The 25,163-nt window shown below is 45.1% G+C and overlaps 1 protein-coding gene across 1 annotated transcript in view; it reads left to right on the plus strand.

The window, feature by feature from the left end:
• The window catches only part of ARVCF (ARVCF delta catenin family member), a 641,936-nt gene that overhangs the window by 278,498 nt on the left and 338,275 nt on the right, over positions 1-25,163 (plus strand). The gene's annotated exons all lie outside the window — the stretch shown is intronic.

Below are 25,163 nucleotides of genomic sequence, written 5' to 3' on the forward strand. Positions count from 1 at the left end.
AGGACCAAATTTAATAAACTGCGGCTGGTCACTTGAGGAAGGCTTCCTGAAATAACAATGTCTTCAGGAGGCACCCGAAGGAACACAATGTTGGCGCCTGCCTGACCTCCAAAGGCAGGGAGTTCCACAGGAAGGGAGCCACCACACTGAAGGCTCTTTTCCTGGTGAACTCCAGCCGGGCCATAGGTCCATGTGGAACCACCAGGAACATGCCCTCTGATGACCTCAGTGACTGGGCAGGTTGGTAAGAAAGGCAGGCAATGTGGTACCCATGGGCACTTTTCTTGGTGCCCACCAAGGTGCATTACCCCTTCCCCCTTTTTAAAAACTAACACATTTTCTTACCAGCAGCTGGGATTGCTGTAAAATAGATTTCTGTTGGTGCTGACAATTGTGGGTTCAAGGGTGTTGGGGCTCAAACCCTACCTCTGCCTTGTACTCAGGGTAGGTTACTTGTCCTTTGCCATGCTTCTTATGGCAGCCATTTTGTGGTGGTGCCCAGGACTGTTTCTGGAATTGCTAAATATGCCCACAGCCGAGAAAGTTTGCCTACCCTTGATATGGGCATAGTAGCTTAATCTCTGCTTTTGAATCTCTGCTTATGATTCAGGCACTACAAAACACAAACATGCTCTCGCTCTCGCTCTCTCTCACACACGCACACGCACACACACACACAATTCATGCTCCTATTTTGTTTCTTGAAAATGGGAATTGTTAGAGTGCTTTTAATCGGTGCCTTTATAAGGAACCATCAGTGCTATTTGAAACAGGTCTCGATTGTTCCTGAATCTTTCATGAGCGGTTAAGAGGTCCTGGTTGGGGAAGGTGGCTATTTCTCCCCACCCCCACATGCCCCATTCCTTTTACAACTGGAAGCTGCCCCAGTATGTTTCATACACTCAAATGCACAAGGATAGTGGAGCTGGTGGGTTTAGCTTCCTGCTGGCCCTGGAAGAAGGCTAGGGGTTGGTGGCTGGGGGAGAGAAAGCATGCAGCTTCAGCCTTCTAAAAGAGTGACGGAGCAGAAAGTTCCCAGATTCCTCTTGGATAGCCAGCCATAACCCTGGTCTCGCCATGCCTCGTGGCTACAGAACTATGCAGGCTTAAAAAACACCATCAGAATGTATAAAGCAGCATCAAGGAACCTATTGTAAGATGTTGAAAAAGAAGAAGGGGAAAAAGGGTGATGGGAAGCCACACAAACCTATGTTGCTGGAGGGAGGGAGGGAGGGAGGGAGGGAGGGAGAGTGGCTGCCTTTACATTAAAGAAACCCCCCAGCAGTCCTCCAGTTGTGGAGCCTTTCCACATTTACAGCAGTGACCATGTGATTGCTGAGAGGGGAAGCTTTTAATTTTCAAGGTTCCATAGAACTCCATGAAACAACACCATCTAGTGGCTGTTTTAATAGCGCAACATCTTGACTTAAATAGATAGCTCATTATTCCCGGATCTTTTTGAAATGGAATAACTAGGAAATACCTCTGGGTGTGCCCTGGAGGTCTACAAGGTCATCTAAAGGACACGCAAACTTCCGTGAGTGAGCAATCTCAATAGCAGGATAAAAGCTCCATGTGAAGAAGCCCAGAGACAGAGCTGAGGCTTTTTCCTTCCTAGTAGACAGACAAAAGAGTTTCATATGGGCCGAAGGAAGCGAGGAAATAATTCCTCTCTCAAGACCTATTTTTACATATGGGAAATATCTGGAGCTGCTCCTTAAGAGCTTAGCATTTTGAACTTCAGAGCCTGGAAAGTCACTTATTTTTCCCTTTTGTGATGGAGCACAAAAGAAGGTTCAGGTGAAAAGCCTGAGCCGCTGAGTATCCTTTGACTCTGATGCCAGTGGCAAAAGCTGTAGAACAGCCTTACCCAGGCTGGCGCTGTCTGGATCTGCTGGACTCCAGCTCCCAGAACCCAACAGCAGCATAGGATTCTGGGAGTTGTAGTCCAACACATCTGGAGGCCACTAGGTTGGGGAAAGCTGCTCTAGAAAAATAGCCACCATAACAGCTGGTCAACCAGCATTGGGGCTCTGAAGGCAGATGAGAGTTCAGGGAAGTTGGAAGCAAAAGCAAAATGGGGGCTTGGATGCACGCCAGACCGTAGTTATGGCACAGATGACAGATATAGTTCCAGTGGGCCTCGGCCAGGGGTGTCGGCATGATTAAACACCACCATTCTAGTTTGCGATAGCCAAAGCAATCTGTGTCCCAGGGCTGCCAAAAATCCCCAGACGCTTGGTTGAAAATGTGATGCTGGCACCTAGGATATTGGAATACTCATTCAGCTCCATAACAGGTCTGGTGCCTAAGAAAAATTGATATTGGCTCTTCAGAATTGTAATGCCGCCAGCATTTAGTAATTTGAAAGTGTTTCCTGGCCCCTGTTGCATTTTATACAGCCACAGGGTTGCAGTGCAAATATAGAACCTTCCCTGGTGTGGGATATGAGCATTTGAGAATCCCTCCGCCTTGGGTTTTTTTTTTGGTGACGGATGCTTTGAAGTCTTTGCATGCTTTTCAGCTCATTCTGTAACCCCGTGTCACCATTTTGGGGAGTAAAAAAACACACAGACCATCAAAAACAAAGCACTGTTCTAAACTATTTGAAATAGTAAGGCTGAAATGCTATGCAAATTTCCCTCCATCTCTCCTGTGCTACCATTCCAGATCACCTTCCTCCCTATGGTTTCTGCCTTTGTTTTTAAAAGACACATGTGCAAATTATCCTTTTAATGTAACATGTAGTTTGACCCTAAATCTATCTGCAAATGCAAAACTTTTGTCCTTCATCCAGGCTGGGCGGGGGCAGGATGCAAATAAGAACAACTTGAGGTGTTCTTGCTGTTTTGTCTGGGTCCCCCCTACCCTGCACGCATAATTAGGGTTTTGTTGTCACTTTTGTTGGGGGTAAGAAGGGTAATGGGACGGTAAGTGTAGATTTGAGAAAGGAACCTCTAGCACACAGCTTTCATATATTCCTTCTGCAATAGCGGGGACTAGAAACTTAATTGCTGTTCAAAGGAGATGAACGCCAACCATTTGAAGGATGTGCCAGATTCTTTCCTTCAGAGACCCCTTCTAGACTTCTTGGACACGAAGCATCAATTGGTGCACAGAGCAGCATGACATACATGCTGCTGTGTAGGCCACAGCACAAACCCAGCCATACCTCCTGTGAGGTCTCAGCCGTTTCTGTCCTGCACGCTGACTGATGATTCAGTCTCGCTCTGCTGGTGCTCTGTCCGCACCTCGGGTGGCGCTCCCTATGCTTCTGTGTGGCTGTGAGCACCGTGGACTTCTGCCGCATGCACCTCACAATCCAGGAATGTGTGCTCAAGCAGCAGGATCCCCAGCACTGCCACTTTTATTTGCAGCTTCAGAGAAAAGAGGCCCAATTAAAAACTCCCAGGAATCTAGATTTGGTGGGCGCCGTTTCCCTTTGTACGTTTGCAAGGTCAATGCGAAGTTAATTTCCACATGGCTCATATCTGCTGGTGAGGATTATGCATTGCTCCCTTCTACAGTCTTGCTGACATCTCTTTTGAAGAGGGATCACAACAGTAAACCCTAGTCTGATTCATCGCCTTGTTCCAAACTATTTGGTGCTTGGCAGCCCCCATGACTTCCACGGAAAGGTGACGGCCACAGCATTTCCCGCTTGTCTGTGTTTAATAGCAAGCTGCTGCATGAACTGCCTACGACAACATGTGACATTCCTTACTGATTAGCTTGGGCATGCAAATGATCTGCTAATGAGATGTGTGGGAGCACACTGAAATGAAGCCCACCTAGAGTAAGCTTAACTTCTCCCTGTGCCCCATAGAGTCCTCTTTCATTTTAAGGAAACCCACAAGATAATTGCAACCAGAGTTTGGCTTACCCTGAAGCTGGATTCTGTGACATCTATAAAATATTCATACACTCGTTAATTTTGCAGAATGTATTCTGCTTGCGACACTGGTAGGACAGGATAAGGAGGCATAGACACTGGATCCCATCCTTCTGATAGTTGAAAATCTATTCATCCATCCTTCTGGCTTCTGAGATATTCAGCAGGTATTGCCCACAAGCGTTTGAGCATATTTTTCACGATCATAAGGGCTAGAAACTTGATTTTTTAAAAAAATATAAGCAACAGGAAGCCGAGATTCTCAGAAAGTTTTATTGTGTACCCAGTGCCAATTGCATCCAAATGCAAAATGACTAGGGATGTATGAGAAATTTCTTTCAGTTCGGTTTTGATCAGAATTTACTCAGTTTGCACTTTCCAGATGGAACACAGATTCAGACACAATCTGCAGTCAAAGTGTGTACACTTTGAAGCTTGCAGTGTGATTTGTGGAAACCGCCCCCCCCCATGCATTTGACAGCATGCATGCACTTGAAAAATGTGCATGAAAAATGCGTACTTTTGAAAAACGTGCAAAAATTCGCTTTAATCAATGGGAGAAAAATATGTAAATTTCAAAGACGTGCATGATTGCTACACACATCTGGAAAACTACATACAGAGTTTCATGCTAAAAGAAAAAAAAACTCAGCTTGCCATTTGATATGGACTGGCGTTGGAATGGGCTTCAAGATGGAATGTGGAGAACTTCAGCAAGCTCAGGTTTTGCTGAATTGCACATCTTTAAAAAAGACTTGCGCTCCTCATATTGGGGAAGGCAGCATCTTTTCTTGGGATGAGCTCTTTTGGCATAAGGATGCACACGCATAGAAGCATATTTAGCCTATTTACAAATGACCAATTTTCTTTATCACCTCTGGAGCTTTTTGCCGTGTACAGTGCGATGTGTGCCACTTTTGCACAATTTTTTCTCACATTAAGGCTAGTCAGTTTATGAGAGGTTTCTCATTATAACATGAAAATATACTGAAATGATAATGATAATGGTAGTGTTGGTGAGGACTGCTTCCCTGAAGGCAGCCTTTTCCAACCTGGTGCCCTTCAGATGTGTTGGGCTACAATCCCCATTACCCTCAGCCATGTTGGCTGCAGATGATAAGAGCTGTAGTCCAACACATTTGGAGGGCAGCAGATTGGAGAAGGCAGCTATAAGGTGCCCCTTAAAAGAAGGCCAAGGGGAATGGGAGAAGCAGGGGGAATTGATGCTGCAGAACAGGACTGCACAACTTTTGGCCCACCAAGCTGGATATGTGCGGCAGCCCAGCAGAATCTAATAGTTTTGGTCCCTGGGGATGGACAGACCTTGCCTTGTAATGCGGCAGAGTGGCCACATTATACAAGAATTTCACCTTTGCTCGTAAAACATGTGAGCATGCCCTATTTGAAGCTGCAAGCGTGAGCACATGTCCACCAAAAATATTAACAAATTGTTGAATACTTGCTTGCACGCATCCCAATTCCCAGTTGGATTTACGCAAATATCTTAATTTGCACAAATGTCCTCAGCAGGCTGAATCAGCCTCACTTTAGTCCATGGAGGAAATTTGTGCAAATCTGAGGAAATTTGTGCAAATCTGGGGAGATTTGTGCAAATCTCCCATTCAATCGCTGCCCGATTTGTGCAAATTTCCCATTTGCACTAGGCGAACAGTGATCATGAATGGGAATTGGGCTGAGACGAGAGGCAAGATGATGTTCAGAGAACTGCAGCAATCTGAAACATTGCTCATTCACCCATCCGTAGCGTGCTTTTTCTTTTTACTCTAAGGAGTGGACACAGCCCCTTTGAGCTGCAACCTCCTGGCATCCTACCCACACCTACACTGTTTTCTGTACAAGGACCTGGACTGATACAACGTCTGGAGCATCATGGGACACGCTAAATGAGAGCCACACTCCAAATTGCATCTTGCAAATTGCAAATTGCTCAGTGCTTGGGGGCTGCATGCAGATGGACATCAACTTGGAGGGCTCTGACATAGTGCAGTGTACTGGCACTGGGCTTGCTGCTTGGGGCTGCAAAATGGCGCTTCTTGAGAACTTGGCAGACCACAGCACATGGCTTGGTGGCTACAAGTGTGCAGGCCAAAATGTTCACAGCAGTGTTACTTATTTATTTATTTTTGCATTGGCATCAAACTGAGATTCTAGAAACATTTGATTCAGCCTTTCCCCCCCTCCACCTAATTTCTAAGAACTCTAGGTGCCTTACACAAAGGAATTCTAGGTGCCTTGGGGAACTTGCAGTCCTCCCAATGTTGTTGGACTCCAACCCCCATCAGCCCCAGCTAGTGGTCAGGGATGATGGGAGTTGTAGTCTGACAACATTTGGAGGGCCACAGGTTCCCCACCCCACCTTACACAATTAAAGAAAATTTAAAAACATCCCCCAAAGACCATCCCCCAAAGACTGCAATCTTTCAGTGTTTACCGTAACTAGAACTATGTGAAACCGAATTTAGTTTAAACTAAATCTCATTTAAACACATGCTTAAATAAACACATTGAACTTCATTCTTTTTTGCACACTAAGACGTTTCTTGGCACGGAGAAAGAATAACATGAAATAGCCCACATTTGTGAAGTGTATAATAGCAGAGCTGTCAGAACTGCTCTGCCTGCTCAGTTCCTCCTTGTGTGCTTCTGTGATGTCACAGCAAGTCTTGGGCAGTCTGGAAATTCCTCGTCTAAGCTAAATGAGGCAGCACTGCTAACAGGCCTCTCATGTAGAGCTTTTTCAGCTTTGAAAGAGTTAATTTTTATCCATCTGCACTATTAAAAGCAAAAGGCACCAGATATGAATAGAAAGCATAGAAATAATTGGTCTGCCAGTGGAAAAACGAAGAAAATGGAAAACTAATGTCTCCTTAAAAGTACATTATTGTTTGCATTGTGAAATTACTTTCATGAAACGTACAAAAATCTCTTGTCAGGTGGAAGCCTAAAAAAAAATCAGTTAGTGAGTTAAATCTAAATTCTGTTCAAGGTATGCATATTTCAAAGAAGAATTTGGTGCAATGCTATTCGAAGTCTGGAAATGACGTGTTTTCTAAACATTCGGAAAAACATGCTTGTTGCTGTAAATTAGGGGTGCAGAACCTCAGGCTTTGGGGAGACAAATCCAACTCTCTGCAGATCCCACTTTGGTCCTTCAGGGTTCCCCAGAAGACAATGCCCCTTTTCCTCCAACCACTAATAATTTGGTGGTGTCCTGGCTTTTGTGCGCTTTCCCCCCTATTCATAAAGATTGGGATTTTAAGGATAAGTTCGTTACTGGGAGTAAGAGCTTTAAGCTAAAACAGGCTGGTGTTTGGCCCTGCCCCTTTTGGTTTTGGCCACAGCCCCATTGTCTTCAGCTCCACCCACTAGTGGAATGTGGCCCCGAGAGCTTCTCCCAAATAGAATTTGGCCCTTGGGCTGAAAGAGGTTCCGCACCCCTGCCATAAGTGTTACGCAGCAGAGTAATTAATGCGTGCCATTCTTTATTTTATTCCTGACTTCTTCTGACCTGTGTCTCCTTTCCACCCTTTGTACCTAACCCTTGTCATTTGCCCGGATCAGTGAACAGGCAAGAACATTCGAGCCCCATCATGGATGACTATGACATCCGTTCCGCTGCCAGCATTTTGGCATCCGTTAAAGAGCAAGAGGCTCGTTTCGAGCGGCTCACCCGGGCCCTTGAAGAAGAGCGGCGCAATGTCTCCCTGCAACTCGAGCGCGCCAATCAGCCCTCGGATCGAGTGAGCATGTGCAACATTGGCAGCGGCCAGCCCCTGGCAACCGCCTGGCAGCAGCTTGTCCTGCAGGTAAACTGCCTGCTCCCCTTACTTGTCGCTCTGCATTGCACGTCGCCATACCCCCAGTTCCCATGCATATGAAAGCTGGGAATGTGATCGTCACATCTGTGTGCCATCCTTCCTTCACAGAGCTCTGGACAACATTCATGCCGCATCTCTCCCTCTCCTGCCATCTTTCAGGCCTGGCCTACACATGTCAGAGAGTGTGGTCATAGCGTGATGCTGAGGTGGCAGAATGGACAACACCTCTTCAGGCGGGCAGGGCCACAGGGGTAATGGATCCAGGCGAGTGCCTTGGGTGCTAGGCTTGAGGGGTGCTAGGCTAAGGATAAGTGGGTAGTGAGGGCATTCACTGGGGAACATGAGCGGGAGGTAGGGATGTATGAACCCCTCACTGTCTGGTCTGGGGGGGATCTGTGCAGGGGCAATTCGGGCCACTCGGGACCCCATGGAATCCTTTGGAGCCCAGCCGCATCCTCTGGAGTTCCCTATAAGACATGATACACTAATGGCAGCTGCCATTAGCCCATTGCAGGAAAAATACAGCCATAAATGGCATATTGTATGCCATTTGCAGCTGTAAAGCACTGACTTTGACCCAAATTGCAGCTGTTTATGGCTGTATTTAGGTCAAAGTTAGTTCTTTACAGCCACAAATGGCAAACAATGTGCCCCTGATGGCTGTAACATTCCTGCGCTAAGCTAATGGCAGCCCACATCAGCATATTGTGTCTTCTAGGGAGCCAGAGAGCTGCCCCGTGGGAACTCCTCCATACCCAGAGTGAGTGCAGCCACTCCGCCACATCTCAGGAGGTTGGATTCTTTGGAATCTGGCTTCATTTGAGTCTGTGGTGGAATTCTCCTCTAGCATGAGGTTGCTATTGCATTTGTGTCCTACATGTGGGCTTCCCCTTAGGCAGCTGGTCAGCCACTGTGTAAGCAGAATGCTGGACTAAATGGACCCTTGGCCTGATTCAGCTTGGCACTTTTATGTTCTTATGGCAGCTTTTCAAAGCTTGGGATCATAAAACTGCAGGAAAGACCTGCAAGAAAAAGTTGCAGTATGGAGTGTTCCTGTTCAGGGTTTCAGCCCGCCAGCTCTTTTCTGGGATACTCCATCCTGTTCCCCCCTCCCCCTGGATTTTTTGTGGCCAATGAGGATGCTCAGTGCTCATCGGACTGTGTTGGATCCCCTCCTTAAGTTTATCTCCCCCTGACACACATTTTTTTGTACTTCTGCAAAGCTTGGAGTTATCCAAAGCCTGTTGATACCTTCCTCCTCCTGTGTGTTGTTGGTGCCATTTTGGTTACATAAGGATCCACACAGAGATAATGAGTTTGCTATTTGTATATCGGATATCCACAACAACTGATAAGACACTGACATTACTTGCAATGTTGTCAATTTAAAAATGTTATCAGCTAATCTCAGAATCTCGCTGGCACTCCGTTTCAACGCAAAAGGGCAAAGGCGAGAAAAGTAACCCTTTGAACAAATGGACTAGGGTTAACATTCTAAGTTGTAACCTACTGTATTAAATACTGGGCCACCCAATAGAAAGCTAGCACAGCAGTGGAAAGGATGCTATGTCATAAGAAGCTGCCTTATCCTGAGTTAGACCATTGGTCCATCTAGCCCAGTATTGTCAACACTGACTAGCAGCAGCTATCTGAGGTTTCAGGCAGGAGTTTTTCCAGCCCTCCCTGGAGATGCTGGGAATTGAACTTGGGACCTTTTGCATGCAAAACAGGGGCTCCACAACTGAGCTATGGCCCTTCCTCTGAATACAGAAACATTGGAAGCTGAGTCAAACCATTGGTTCATCAAGCTCAATATTGCCTACACTGGCTGGCAGTGGCTTTCCAGGGTTTCAGACAGGTCTTGGCAACTGTACCTGGAGATGCTGCCTGTGACCTTCTGCCTGCAAAGTGTGCGTTCTGCCACTGAGCTACAGCTCTATGCCTGCTTTGCTCCACTGCTATTTGCAGAGCGTTTAGGTGCGCATTCAAATTTTATTTATTTATTTATTTATTTATTTATTTGATTTATTAGCCGCCAATCTGGCTGGCTACCTGGCAACTCAAATATGTGGTTGCACCCTAGCGGTCTGAAGTGATACAGTCCATTCTGCCATCTCATTGTGCCGCATTTGTGAGTCATGCCTTAGGGTACCCTGTTGGGTACTTTTCATCTGAGTTCCTTACCACAGCGCAGTGTGAAATGGGGCTTCTGGGTTCCTTCACGTTCTAGTTCCACACTCCAGACTGGATCTTGCATGCTGTGCTAATATGAGTTGGTGAGGATTGTGACCTCTTGGTCCTGAGATTTGTTTTTGCATGCATTCTGGTTCCTGAGAATATCATTTGAAAACATTGAACAAAAAGTGTAGGGGATGGTCTTGTGCAATCTTCTCTGAAGGTCCTGAATTTCTCATTGGGGACAAGCAATGCTTTCATATCTTAGCCTCCTTATCTGAGTGGGATTTATGTAGGGGAAGGATCGCCTCCTCCCATATGTGCCTGCCTGGACCTCAGCGGGCAGGCACATCCTCAGCAGTCCTTCTCCACGAGCCCTGCCAAAGGAAGTGAGGCAAGTGGCTACCAGGAAGTGGGCCTTTTCTGCCTTGGCCCCCCAGCTGTGGAATGAGCTCCCTAGAAAGGTTTGCTTGGCATCTACATTGTACTCCTTCCGGCACCAGGTGAAAACCTTTTTATTCTCCCAGTATTTTAGCATTTTAGCTTCTTAGTCTTTTAGCTCTGGTGTTTTAAATCTGTATTTTAAATCTCTGCATTGCTGCTAGGTTTTATTCTGGTTCTGCTCTTACATTGTGGTTTTCAGCTTTCATGTTTTATATTGTTTTATGCTGCACTTTGTGGTTTTAATTTTTGTCAACTGCCCAGAGAGCTTCAGCTATTGGGAGGTATAGAAATGAAATAAACAATTCCTAAATATGTATCTGGGTGCTAATCAAGGCCAGCCTTAGGGGTGGCGACCTGGGTGAGCTTGGTGACTGGGGGCTGAGGGGGGCACCAAGCTGAGCTGAGGGGGGTGCTGAGCTGAGCTCAGTGGCTGTGCTTTTTTAATGTCTGCAGTGAGCTAGGGTGGCCAAAAGTGAGTGTCTGTAACCTTTCTTTCAAGGTTCCACAGGTTGTTTGGGTACAAATTACAAAAATCATCTTCCTTCAATTCACTTTAATGTATGTTTCTTTTTCAGTTTCCACTGTGATGTCATTTGCGCTAGGTAAAAATCAGTAAAATCAGCTTTACTTTGAGCACTGAGCGCTTCAAATACTGTAAACACTTATAAGCACTATATAAATAATAATAAAATAAAGCTGTAAGAGGTCAGCTGGAGACGTCATTTATTTATAAATTTTCTTTATTAGTTTTAAAGGCAAATGCATCGCTATTCTAAAATAAAGAATGCTTACCAAAAGGTAGGGACCGCTACAAAATGAAAAAATGTCATACGTACAACCCGTGATAGTTCTGCTGTGTTGCATAGTGCACTGCCACTGCTCAGAATGTGTCTTTTAAAGCTGTGGCTTGTGCCACAGTGGCTGAGGGATCAAGGTTTTGAGCAATGTCATTTGCTGACACCAGCCCAAGGCCCCATAAATCCTCAGGGTGGCCCTGAAAAACTGACTGCTGATGGAGGAGGGCACCAAAGGCACTCCTTGCCCAGGGCACTATTTATCCTAGGGCTGGCCCTTTCAGTGCAGTACTCTTCTTACAGTACAGTCCTGGTCTTTGCCCAGATGAACATTTGAGAAGATTATGATCTTCAAGGTGAGTAGAATTGGAAGACAGCTGGATAGGGTTGGGGTGTTGGGCACAGAAGTTCATCAGGAATTAGTGCTGCCCTGAACATTTTGATTCTTCTATTTTTGGCATTTCATGGGGGAGGGGGATCAAAAACTCTGGCCAAAGAGCCTGGAGAGGTGAGCATTTCAAATAGCTTTCTATTTGGGGAAGAGGACAGGATTTCTGCTTACCTTTTTAAGTGTAGGGGGTGGTTGAGGATCTTCTTTCTATTTTTTTTACTTTAAAAACACCCCCCTTGCACTTGCAGCTGCCCAGAATGTTTTATAGAGAAGCCTCTCCAACCTGGCAGCTTTTCCTGAACTCCCATGAGACCACATGACCTCACCTCTCCCTTAGGCATTCAGGACGCGTTCCTGGGCTGCAGAAGCTTCTTTGCAAAGCAAGAGCAAATGGGGTGTTTAGAGCTTTAGAAAAACTCTGTTCTTCCTTGCAGCATCACAGAGCAAACAAGATACGCATTTTTCTAAAGCTCAGAAATTCCCATTTCTTCTTGTTTGCAGCATCCTGGGACTCTTTGCAAAGAGGCTACTACAGCCTGGGAGTTCTCAGCATCCTGAGACTCTTTGCAAAGAGGCTACCACAGCCTGGGAGTTCTCAGCATCCTGAGACTCTTTGCAAAGAGGCTACCACAGCCTGGGAGTTCTCAGCATCCTGAGACTCTTTGCAAAGAGGCTACTACAGCCTGGGAGTTCTCAGCATCCTGAGACTCTTTGCAAAGAGACTACTACAGCCTGGGAGTTCTTCCTGAATGCCTATAGGAGAGGGTGTGGTCACATTGGAGTTCAAGAAGTGCTGCCAGGCTGGAGAAGTCTCATGCTGGGGGTGTTTTTCAAGTAAAAACATTTCTAAAATAGAAGGAAGATCCTTCAGCCACCTCCCAAACTTAAAAAGGTATGTGGAAACCCTGTCCCCTTCCCCAAGGAGACAATCATTCAAAGTTCTCCCCCTCCCTGTGAAAGAGGCAAAAAGTAAAGAAGAAGTGTCTTTCTCAGGGACAGAACAAATTCCCCCGAATAGGGGGCAGCATTTGGCACAGCACTATCAGGGATAAGGGTTTGGAAAACCAAGTGAGACATGGAAAACGGCTGCCTGAAGACATATTTGTAGGGCCATCTATGTACGCGGAAACCAAATAAGAAGGCAAAATCCATTAGCCATGGTCAACCCAGTGAGAATAGCATTCCAGGTAAGTAGACTTGAGAATGATTGTACTGAGATGCCAAATGCTTGTCTAGAGGCACCAGAGGCTCTTGTTCAAGAGTATGAATCTTTACAGAGATGGGAGACTTCAGCACAAGCAGCTCTTGGATTGGTGACCCACAGATCGGTCCAAGCCACAGGGCAGTGTTCTGTCATATGAGCTGACCTTGGCAGAAAACTCGTTAGGATGCCATACAAGAAGAGCTTTAATGTTATGGGTAAATGAGATGGCAGGGAGCCCACTGGGACTGTGGTGTTTACTTTTTAGTGTTACTACAAGGTATTACCTTTAATTCTCATTGAGTTTACCTGGGTTAACCAATCAGTTGTGTTTACCTGAGTTAGTCGATCAGTATCGCTAACTTGGCATCAAAACTATGCCATCTATTGCCTGAACTCATGGAGGATGTTCATTGTCCGGCCATCATTTCTAGTGGCGGTTTGCTAGTGTTTTTATTTGTTTGTAGTTTGGGTATTTTCTGTTTGTGAGAGAACTGCAGCATCGGCTGTGCGGGGGCATTCCATTTCTGTTTCCTGCCTAATTAGGCTTATTTGTGCACTAATCCCCCCCCCCCCGGCATGGAATATTTGCATAGGTACCACCATCTATTTTTGTTGCATATAAGAATGGCACAAGGGTTTTGTATTGCATGTAGACAAATTGGGGACCTAGTCTATGTAGTAACTCCTGCACCTGTGTTCCTACCTGTGCCACCCTTTTGTTACCTTCTACAAGGAGCTATTGTCTGTTTATCAAGCTGCCCATGTCTTGAGGTCTTCAGGTCTTTTCCATGTTAGGAGAAGTACAGTATATGATGACAAGAGTGAGAGCCTTTTCTGTGGTGGCACTGCAATTGTGGAGTACCCTCTCCATAGAGGTTCTTCTGGTGCTGATCTTGCACACTTTTTCATGAGGTTAACACTTTTTTATTTGCCCGGGTGTTTCAAGTTGTGCTGTGTTAGTCTGATCCATTGTTTTGCTCTCTCTCTCAATCATTTTGTTACGAAGATTGTTTTGTTGTGTATTTTTATTCTGTATGACTTGCTTTGCTCATGCTCTTTGTACACAGTCCCTGGAATCTGCAGGGATGAAGAATCATCTATAAATATTTGCAGTAAATTAAATCAATCAGTCAAATACATGTACGCAGAAGAAACATAGGGGAGTCATTTTGTGTATAGCTTTTCTTTTTTGCATTTCTCAGTCAAGAAGATGAGGATTATATTGCTTGATGTGGCTGAAAGCTCATCTAGTTCAGCAATTCATTTCCAACATGCTGGCCAGGCAGAGTGATGCTCATGGAAAGCTAACAAGCAGAAGCTGGAATGGTGGGGAGCATTGGTTCTCCCCAACATTTGGTCAGGCTGGCATCAGGACTTGGCATCCTTGGACAGCTACAAGGTCCCCACTACTCCAGCTGGGCTCATCCTGGGGCCCTCTATTCTGGTCCTCCACTGAGCACTGTGGTATCTTGGACCTGTATTTCCCACAATGCCCCAGGGCAATGCTACATCAAGGGCACTCCGGTTCATTGCAGGAAATTTATATGGCAGCTCTAAGCCATCCAGGACTGATGGGACTCCCGCTATTGCTATCACCTCCTGCCAGGTAAGCCTGCCAGGGCTTGTACAGGGCACTATGTCAAGGGCTCCCTTAATCCTAGAGTCAGCTCTGCAACTGGTAATCTCAGCATACCGCTTCCGAGGATGGAGGTCCCCTTTTGAGCTCTCGTGATTGCTAGCCATTGATAGACCTAACCTCCAGGAATTAATTTAGAGAGCCCGTATGTTGTAGTGGTTAGAGTGTTGGACTGGGACTCAAGAGACCTGGGTTCAAATCCCTACTCAACCATGAAGCTCATTGGGTGACTTTGGGCCAGTCACTGACTCTCAGCCTAACCTACCTCACAGGGTTGTTTTGAGGATAAAATGGAGAGGAGGAAGACCCAGGTACACTGCCTTGTACTTGGGTTCCTTGGAGGAAAAGTCAGGATATAAATGTAATAAATAAACACATGCATACATAAAATAAGTACATTTAAACGTCTCCGAAAGCTATGTAACATTTGTGCTATGGCACAAATCTCCCAGTCAATAGCTGCTCAGTTTGCACACATTTCCCATGCAATTGCTGTACAATTTGCACAAGTTTCCTGTTTGATCGCTGCTCAATTTCTGCAAGTTTCTGGTTTGATCACTGCTCAATTTCTGTGAGTTTCCAGTTTAATCGCTGCTCAGTTTCTGCGAGTTTCCCCTTTGATTGCTGCTCAATTTGCACAAGTTGCAGGGTTGAATCAATGGTCTTATAGGCCCCTTCCAACCCTACTTACTGTTCTATGATTCCGTGATTCTATGATTCTGTGAAGTTTCCCGTTCATGAGGAGCAAGCAGTGATTGCAAACACGAACGGGAATTGGGCATGAGATGAGGATAAAATGGAGAGGAGGAAGACCCAGGTACACTGCCTTGTACTTGGGTTCCTTGGAGGAAAAGTCAGGATATAAATGTAATAAATAAACACATGCATACATAAAATAAGTACATTTAAATGTCTCCGAAAGCTATGTAACCCAGTGGCCACCAATCGCATCTTGTGGCTATTACATCCAATAAATGAATCATGCATCTCATTACGAAATAACCTCTTTTTACGTGAACTGACCCAGATGGTAGAAAGCATTCCATTTGATGATGTGATGTCAGGTCTGTCTGTGGTGTTCCTCCATCCTTTCCCTTCACAATCAACACACCCCAGGAATGAAAGCTTCAGGCTAACACTACTTTATTAGTTAATGATTAGCTACTTTACAAATGCAGATTCTAGGAAACTCTCAGACTGCAATGAAACAGCTAATCCACACATCTACAAATATCAATAGAGGAGACGAAGTGGAAGTCAGAGAAGTTGCCAGCAGTCTGGGCCTCCTATGTTGGCTTTCCGGAGTGACAGCTAAAGCAGGGACAGCTAAAGCAGGGATGCAAATGGCGTCCCCTACGCCATTTGCATTCCCATTTTAGCCGTGATAGGCTACGTAAATATTTACGTAGCCTATCACGGGCTACCACAGGGACGCAAATGGCATCCCCTACTCAGGATGCCATTTGCGTCCGCAGCAGCCCAGCAGCGGCTGGAGGCCCCGCTGTGGGTTGGCCCAGCCGACGGCTTCATGGCCTGGCTGTGGAGCAGAGCCGTCCGGGCAGGATTCCAGGGGGGAGGAACGGATCGCCTCCCCCCCGTCGAGGATTTCGGGGGGAGGGACGGAGCGCCTCCCCCCCACCATGGATGTCCCTGGACGAAACCAGATAAGTGTTTCGTACATCCCTAGGCCAACCTGGTGGAATGTCTGAGCCCTGCCCCTAACTTTTCCTGCTTCGCTCTGTGACAGACCCTAGCATCCCGCAAGTCATGACCCTTGCTCTCCTTTCCCTCCTCCTCTGAACTTTGAGTTCTCATGGTGGAGGAAGGAGGGAGCTGTTTAGGCTGGGCCATCTGTATGTCAAGGTCTTGAGAAGAAAGTCTTGCCATATCTCACTGGGGAGGGTGCCTCCCTGTTCTTGCTGTTCCCATTCTGATTCTGAATCTGAGCTGCCAGACACCTCCACACACTCAGATTCGTTCCTGACATCAAGTCTGTGAGGGCTCATTCACACATGCAAAAGAGTCGCTTGATGTTGCAATTATCAAGTGATGAACATGCATATGCCTACTCAGCTTTCATCTGAAAGTTCAGACTCAGAGACTGCATTTGGGAGCTGGGAAAGTATGTGAGATTGGTCCTGTGTATCAGGTTGTCTTGGAAGCTGAGGATGGGCAAAAGTAGTCTGGAGTGCTCTCTGGTGTGGGGATTACCCTGATATAGTTTTGGGTTTTAGAACTATACTTGCTGAATATTGCATCTGTACCATTCCTTCTCAGCTAGTTACAATTAATTGTGGTGGTGGTGGTTGTTTTTGCAAAGACACTCCTGCAAAAGAAGCTGACCTTGCAACTCTTTTCTGAATTTCTCATTGCTTTGGGGGAATGGGGACTTCAACAATACCTCTATTTCTGTTCCAGTGGCCAGTCTTTTCCCTAAGCAAACCAATGACCTGAATTTAAAAGTTGTGTTTGGTGGTTTCCTTAAGCAAAGCATACATTCTCAGTTTATCACACCTAGAAGGTCAGGGCTTGCTGAAGTTCAACCTGCTAATGTCTGCAAGCCGCTTTGGGCTTGTAGGTGTTGGCACTGGCACACTATAGCTACAAAGACTGATTTTCAAGCTGTCAACCTTTTGTACTGGAGATCACAATCTGCCAAAGACCCTGTTCTGATTCTTCTTATGATGAGTTCACATGCCAGATCAGAAGCATGTACACCAGGCAGAATGTTGGGTCATTGTTGGGTGTTTTTTTTGCTAGGCAAAGTAAATAATCTAAGGCAGCCTTCCCCAACCTGGTACCCAGCAGATGTGTTTGACTCCAACTCCCATCATTCCCAGTCAGCATGGCTTTGGTTGCCTCTCCTGTCCTAGTCACTCTCTCTTCCCCATTCAATGCAATGATCTACCTTTCACAGTTACAAAGGCAGTCAGAGCCAATGGCCATGCTGACCCAGAATGATGGGTTTTGTATTCTGATGCATCTGGAGGGCATCAGGTTGGGGGAGACTGATTTAAGACTGCAGTTGTCTGTACATTTACCTGGGAGAAAGCTCGTTGAACACAAAGAGGGCTAAATTAGATGCCACATTAAATATGTAGGATGCAGCTGATCCTCACCAATTTGTTTACCTTAGTGTAAGTTTGTGGGGCCCTGATCTTGATTGGGACCTCTGTGCATGGGTAGGGGAGGTTTAAACCTCCCCCCACCCCCACCCCAATCCTCCCTTTTGGGTACCAAAAAAAAAAGAGAGAGAAAAAATCCATTGGCAGTATACATATGTTTCCTCTGGTAGTGATGGGAACCATCAGTTTTGATCCATCTTTGCTAGATAGGGATAATCAAAAATTTCATTTCTGCTCAGAAAATATGCAAGCATGCCCTCTTTGCACCCCTGAACATGAGCACAAAGTGGAGAATGTGTCTGCCAAAAACATTTGCAAATTCTCGAACATGTACTCACCTTTGATTTGTGCAAATTTCTCCATTTGATTGTGTGCAAATTTCAAAGATGTGCAAATTTTTAAATTACCCACACTTTAGTCTATGGGGGAAATCTGTGCAACTTTGGAAATTTGCACAAATTTGGGGATTTTTTGCATAACTTCCACGTTCGATAGCTGTTTGTTTTGTGCAGTTTTCCCATTTGTGCAAAATGAACAGCATTCACAAATGTGAGTACAATTCAAGGAGAGACAAGCAGCAAGGTGATGTGTGGAGAATGATGGTGTGCTCAAACATCGCTTGCTTGCCCATTGCTGGACTGCTGGAAATTACAGAAGAGGTAACATTGAAAACCTTCTTCTCATTCTGCTACGTACCAAAGCAGATATATCCAATTGTGGCTTTATGGAACAGTTTACAGTAGGAACAGGATGGGCATGATATATTGAAAAAAAGACAGAGAAGATTTAGACAGGAAATCACAAGCAATGTCTAATGGAGCAACAATAGGTAAATGCTTTTTCAAGGATGTGGGAGAAACTCTTCATGATAGTTGAGTCAAGTTGTGGGGTGGAGAGCCAGACAATTTATGGAGCTTTTGGGAAACAATCCAACACTGGCAGGGGATAGAGCTTAGCTCTTCCACATTTTTCATCTTGAATTTCTGAAGGTTCTCTCCACTCGCTATCCTAGTGTGAAGAAAAACAGAAGCTGAAAAAATCATTGCCAGAGCTGGGAGGAGAAAGTACAGATAAAAAAATATATATAAGGGCAAGGCGGCTATCTCATAATGAAATGTGTTGCATGCTAGTTTTTAAATGTTCATTCATCAAAGGGGGGAACAGAGCCTACACCAAGACTGCTGTTCTTGCAATGCTCAGTCATTCAAAGCATGCCCACTCATCTTAGCAACCAGGACTACCCTCTTTCCTGGGACATAAGGACCGAACTTCTGTGATTTAAGCCTGAATGTTGGATTGCTGCAATGTGTGTGACCCAAGATTGCCTTTGAAGTAATGCTAGGCCAAAATTTTGGACCTATGAAGCTTTCAACCCAAATTTGGTGTTGTGAGTAGGGATGTTTGGATCGTATTTAATCCATTCCATGTGAGTTCCGTGGAATGGGGGGAGTTTTGAGGTCTATCTTTTGCAAACCCACAAACTTGGATTTTTTCCCCCTGCTCAGAAAATTACGTAAACAAATTCACAGCAAGTTACGGAAGTACAAAATTTACATAACAATTTACAGAATTTATATTCTACATAATTTTTAATAGCCTTAAAAGTTGTGTATGTATTATTGTAATATTTATGAATCGCAAAACATTCTTCATCTAACTTGCTGTTACGTCTACAAATTAATTCATGTAAATATTGGATATTTTTAAAGCCACATGTCCATGGAATCCACCTGACATACAGATCTTGTTCCGTCATGGAATCCATGGACCAGATTACAAGAAATCCAGCTCATTTCAGTCTGTTTTGGATTTCTCCAAGTTGTTAAGTCAGAAGAGGGGTCGAATCTTTTGCATTTTGGTTGCATATGTATGGGAGACCAAATTCCAGGAGTGAGTGTACTGGAATTTACTGGAGCTCTTGAAGTCCAGTCAGGCTTGTAGCCACCACTTCAGCTTTCTTTGAATAGCCCAGTATTATCTATGCTCGGGGCCACAGTGGCTTAGTGGTTAAGACACTGAATTGCAGTCCGGAAGGTCAGCAGGACAGCAGTTTGAAACCCGAGTGCTGCGTGACCAAGTGAGCTCCCGTCTTCAGTCCCAGCTTCTGCCAACCTAGCAGTTCGAAAGCAAGAAATTGCAAGTAGATAAATAGGTACTGCTTTGGCGGGAAAGGTAACAGCGTTCTGTGCACCTCGGTGTTTAGTCATGCCAGCCACATGACCACGGAAGCGTCTTCGGACAGCGCTGGCTCTTCAGCTTAGAAATGGAAATGAGCACCACACCCTAGAGTTGGACATGACTGGTTGGGGACACCTTTACCTTTTATCTATGCTAGCTGGCAGGATGCCCCAGAGTTTAAGAACATAAGAAGAGCTATTTTGAATCAGACCAAGGGTCCACCTAGTCCAGCATTCTGTTCACACAGTGGCCAACCAGCTGTTGACCAGGAACCCACAAGCAGGGCATGAGTTCAACAGCACCATCCCACTCATGTTCCCCAGCAACTGGTGTACTTAGGCTCATTGCCTCTCGTGCTGGAGGTCGCACATAGCCATCAAGTCTAGTAGCCATGCCTTTTCCTCCAGGAATTTGTCGAACCCCACTAATCCCACCAATCAGCTTCATAGGATGACCCTGGGTTCTAGTATTTTGAGAGAGGGAGAAAAATGTCTCCCTATCCAGCTTCTCCACACCATGCATCATTTTGTAGACCTCTATCATGTCTCTCCTTACCCTCCTTTTTTCCAAACTAAACAATCCCAGCTGTTGTAACCTCCTCTCATAGCGGAGATGCTCCAGTGCCTTGATCCTTTCAGTTGCCCTTTTCTGCATCTTTTCCAGCTCTACAATATCTTTTTTTAAGTGTTGTGACCAAAACTGGACACTGTATTCCAAGTGTGATCGCACCATAGATTTGTATGGGGCAGTATGATGTTGGCAGTTTTATTCTCAATCCCTTTTCTAATTATGCCTAACATGGAATTTGCCTTTTTTTCCTCTTTTTTTTTACAGAGGCTGCACACTGGGTTGACATCTTAATTGAGCTGTCCACCACAACCCCAAGATCTCTTTCCTGGTCAGTCACTGCTAGCTCAGATTCCATCAGGCTATACTTGAAGATGGGATTTTTTGCCCCAGTGTGCATCACTTTACGTTTGCTTACATTGAACTTCATTTGTCGTTTAGATGCCCGTTCTGCCAATTTGGAGAGATCCTCTTGGAGTTCTTCACAATCCCTTTTTGTTTGAACCACCCTAAACAATTTGGCATCATCTGCAGATTTGGCCACTTCACTGCTCACTCCTAATTCAAGATAATTTATGAACAGGTTGAAAAGCATTGGTCCTAATTCAGATACCCATGGGACCCCACTATTTGCTTCCCTCCATTGGGAGAATTTACCATTTATTCCTACTCTCTGCTTTCTGTTCTTTAACCAGTTACTGATCCATAAGAGGACCTGTTCTGTTATTCCATGACTGGTAAGTTTTCTCAGGAGACTTTGGTGAGGGACTTTGTCAAAAGCCTTTTGGAAGTCCAGGCAAACAATGTGTACCAGATCACCCCTGTCTACATGTTTATTGACACTCTCAAAGAACTCTAAAAGGTTAGTGAGCCAGGACTTACCTTTGTGGAAGCCGTGTTGATTCTCTTTCAGCAGGGCTTGTCCTTCTCCATACCAGGCATAATTTTGTACACCTCTATCATGTCTCCCTTTACTTGCCTTTTTTCCAAGCTAAACAGTCTCAGACGTTTTAACCTTTCCTCACAGGAGGGTTGCTCCAGGCCCTTGATCATTTTAAGTTGCCCTCTTCTGCGCTTTTTCCAATTCTACAGTATCTCTTTTTAGGTGTGGAGACCAGAACTGGACACGGTATTCTCCATGTTTCTCAATAGTCTCAATGCCAATAGTCTTAATGCCATTTCAGTAACTTGTTAAATACCTTCATTTCATCATTTCAGTAACTTGTTAAATACCTGTCAAAAGGACTGCAACAATAAACAAATAAATCTTTGTCAATGGGGCACCCCACAAACATGGGGCCACTACTGAAAAAGCCTTCTCCCTAGTGCTTGCTAGCCTAATTGTTGTTGCACGTTTGACATTGGAAGCATGGAAATGGCATGGTTTTATTCTAATACTTTATTATGATAAAGACATGGTGGTCTTTATTATGATATGTAGTTTTCTGGTAGTGGAATGCAACAGCCGAATGGCCCAGGTGCATCCCTTGCCTGTGTTTTATATAGGAAGCCAAGATTAATTGTCTTGAAAGCCTCTTTCTTCCCCCTGATGCCTATCATTTGATGGATGCAATTAGCATGTGACAGCCCCAAACAGTGGAAGCATTTCCTAGGAGAAACACAAGAGACACTGGAAACAGGAGGGGGTGGGAAAGGGAAGGATGAAAGAAGGGAGCTTGCTGTGTGAAAATTCCTTCTGTAATAATGAACGGCCATCTATGTGACCCGGCTTCCGGATTTGGCATTTTATGTCATTGACTACAGACTGCATATCCCTCTCTATTTTGGCAAGGACAGCTTGGGGCCCTTTTACACACTTGGCCAGTCTCTAGTTACCAGCAATATGTAGGTCACTGGCTGCTAGAACTGATATGATCTGTAACATTTGCATCCTGCCCTTCCTCCAAGGAGCTTGGGAGAGCATACATGAGGTTATTCCATTTTCTCCCAACAACTTCTCTGTGAAGAATGTTAGGCTGACTCATGACCAGAGCCCCCAGGGAATGCTGAGGCTGAACAGGGAGTTGGACTAAGGAGGCCCAGTTTGAAGTCCTGGCTTTCTGTTTGCCACAGAACACTAGCTGATGGTGCAATGAACATATTGCTCACTTGGAGCTGTGGTAGGAATGTATGAGAATTTCGTTTTTGTTCGCATAATATGTGAGTACGCCCCTTTCAAAGCCCTGAGCACGGGCATGTGTTCACTGAAAATATTTGCAAATTGCCCAACACATGCTCACGTTCATTTCATTCCCAAATCCCAGTTTGATTTATGCAAATTTCCTAATTTGCAAAAGTTTCTTCAGTAATCTGAATCAGCCCTGCTTTAGTCTATGGAAGAAAGTTGAGCAAATTTGGGGAGATTTATGTAGATTTGGGGAGATTGGCACAAATCTCCCAGTCAATAGCTGCTCAGTTTGCACACATTTCCCATGCAATTGCTGTACAATTTGCGCAAGTTTCCTGTTTGATCGCTGCTCAATTTCTGCAAGTTTCTGGTTTGATCACTGCTCAATTTCTGTGAGCTTCCAGTTTAATCGCTGCTCAGTTTCTGCGAGTTTCCCCTTTGATTGCTGCTCAATTTGCACAAGTTGCAGGGTTGACTCAATGGTCTTATAGGCCCCTTCCAACCCTACTTACTGTTCTATGATTCTGTGATTCTATGATTCTGTGAAGTTTCCCGTTCATGTGGAGCAAGCAGTGATTGCAAACACGAACGGGAATTGGGCATGAGATGAGGGGTGAAATGATGTTCAAAGAAGCCTGGCAATTTCAAGCATTGCTCATTCGCCCATCCCTAATCTGTGTACATATTGTAGCTGCCAATTAAGCACTGAATGGTGTGGTTTGATTGTATGCAGCAGCCTTTGCTGATGGCATTATTTCCAGTTGGGAAAGAAAACTTCCCTGTTGCCCCACCCTGTTGTGGGAGGGACTGTGACTCAGTAACGGAGCACCTGTTTTACATACAGACGGTCCCCAGTTCAGTCTTCAGAATCTCCACTTCATAGGATTAGAGAGGAAGTGCTGGGGAAGACCCTTCTTGCTGTAGACCCTGGGGAGCTGCTGCCAACTAAAGTGGTCAATATTGGGCTAGATGGACACAGAAACTGACAGGGGAATAAGGCAGCTTCCTATTTTCAACACTGTGACTTGCCATCTCATTCCAAAGCTGTCCAGGAGCTTCCATCAGGACAGCAAAAGTTGTGATTACAGTAATGCCTTGTGCATGGTGAAGCGGCCTCTGAAAAGTTTCTGGAAACGACAATTGCTTCAAAGTCCAAAGGCCAGATAGTTAATCCAGTGCCATTAAGAGGCCTTCTATTCATGGAAGACTCCATCTGTCACCAAAAGGGAACCTTTGGATCCAACTCATAGTGTGTTGAAAGTCTTAGTTCAGTTTATTGCTCCATAGTCAACCAGACTTTTACATATGCATCAAACTAAAAACACAAAGCAAAAAAGATGCAGTGTCAACATACAAAATAGTAAGGCTAGATATAATAATAGGACAATAAGTAATAGTTCAAGAAACTGCCCACAACTGATTGTATACTGACAAATATTAAATTAGCTAAAATACCGGGGCATGACTGTACAAGTCTTTACAAATGTGTGTGTTTCTTGTAGTGTGTGAACCTTTGTTGTGAAACAATCTGGACTAAATATCTCTGCCTTTTGATAGAATGTAAACAAGCCCATGAGTCAGGACTTGCAAAGAGAGAAGCATCTGTCTGTCTATCATCTATGTCATCTCTACCTTGGAATCTCAATGGGCATTTATTTCATAAGATTTTTTTAATCCCCTCTTTCCCACCCACCCCGGAGCTTCGGGTGGCATATGTGGTTCTCTCCCCCTGCCCATTTTATTCTCACATCATCCCTATGAGGTGGGCTAGACCAGAGAGAAAGTGATTGGCCAAAGGTCAGCCAGTGAGTTTAATGGCTGTGGACTTGACTCTCGGTCCAACACTACCCTCTACACCACATTGGTTCTGTGTTCTGGAGCTGATAATGCTGCCCATGTTGTTTTAAAGGCCGCTTCCAGTGCCTAATCCTATGAGGGCAAAGTCCCTGTTATTTACTAGGGTGGGAATGGAAGGTTAGGACATACTCAAAGTCAGAGTCAGTGGGGAATGTATGTTCTGGTAAATATCTTGCTGAAAATAGCAGCTGTATGTAGAGTGCTTCCTTCCATACATATAGTATGTTTGGATCCAGCCCATATAGTACAATTTATTCCATGCTTCCAAGCAGTGAAATCCAACACTGCTCCGCTTTGGAGTTTCACTCCCCACCAAATCTCTAAATCTAACAGCACCCATAATTTGCTATTGCATTTATTAAGCCCTTACCTTGCTCCTTCTCGAACAATCTCAGGGTAGTGTCCATGGTTCTGTGCCCCCGTGCCACCCCAGTTTATCCCAATAACAACACTGTGAAGTAGGTTAGCCAGAGAGAGAGAGAGGAGAGGAGAGGAGAGGAGAGGAGAGGAGAGAGGAGAGAGAGAGAGAGAGAGAGAATGAGAGTGTCTCAGTGAGTGGGGATTTCAACCTGGTTCTCCCTAGTTCTAATCTGCTACTCTCACAACTACACCAAACTGCCTCTCTGTATGAACTGGGAGAATATTGAACTTTCAGCAAACAAATCTGAGTTAGAAGAATTTGTACGAGATTTGAATTTTCCCAGAAAGGGGTAAATCAGTACTTCTGCCCTACGCACTTGAGCGGCTTTGTCCATTTATTAGTTTTCTTACAAATCATTTCTGGGGTGTGTGTGTGCAGGGGGTGCATGTGCTGCATAGGACATCACATGCCCAAATTGCACGCATGCTATATTTTCCCTCCCATTCATGCAACACAATAGTGGAGTGTGCCCTTCACGGGTGGTGACTTCGTACATGCCTTGAACAGGCTAT

This window comes from Heloderma suspectum, chromosome 13 (assembly GCF_057233095.1).
Source record: "Heloderma suspectum isolate Gila_16-S chromosome 13, 16-S_ref, whole genome shotgun sequence".
NCBI classification, from domain to species: domain Eukaryota; kingdom Metazoa; phylum Chordata; class Lepidosauria; order Squamata; family Helodermatidae; genus Heloderma; species Heloderma suspectum.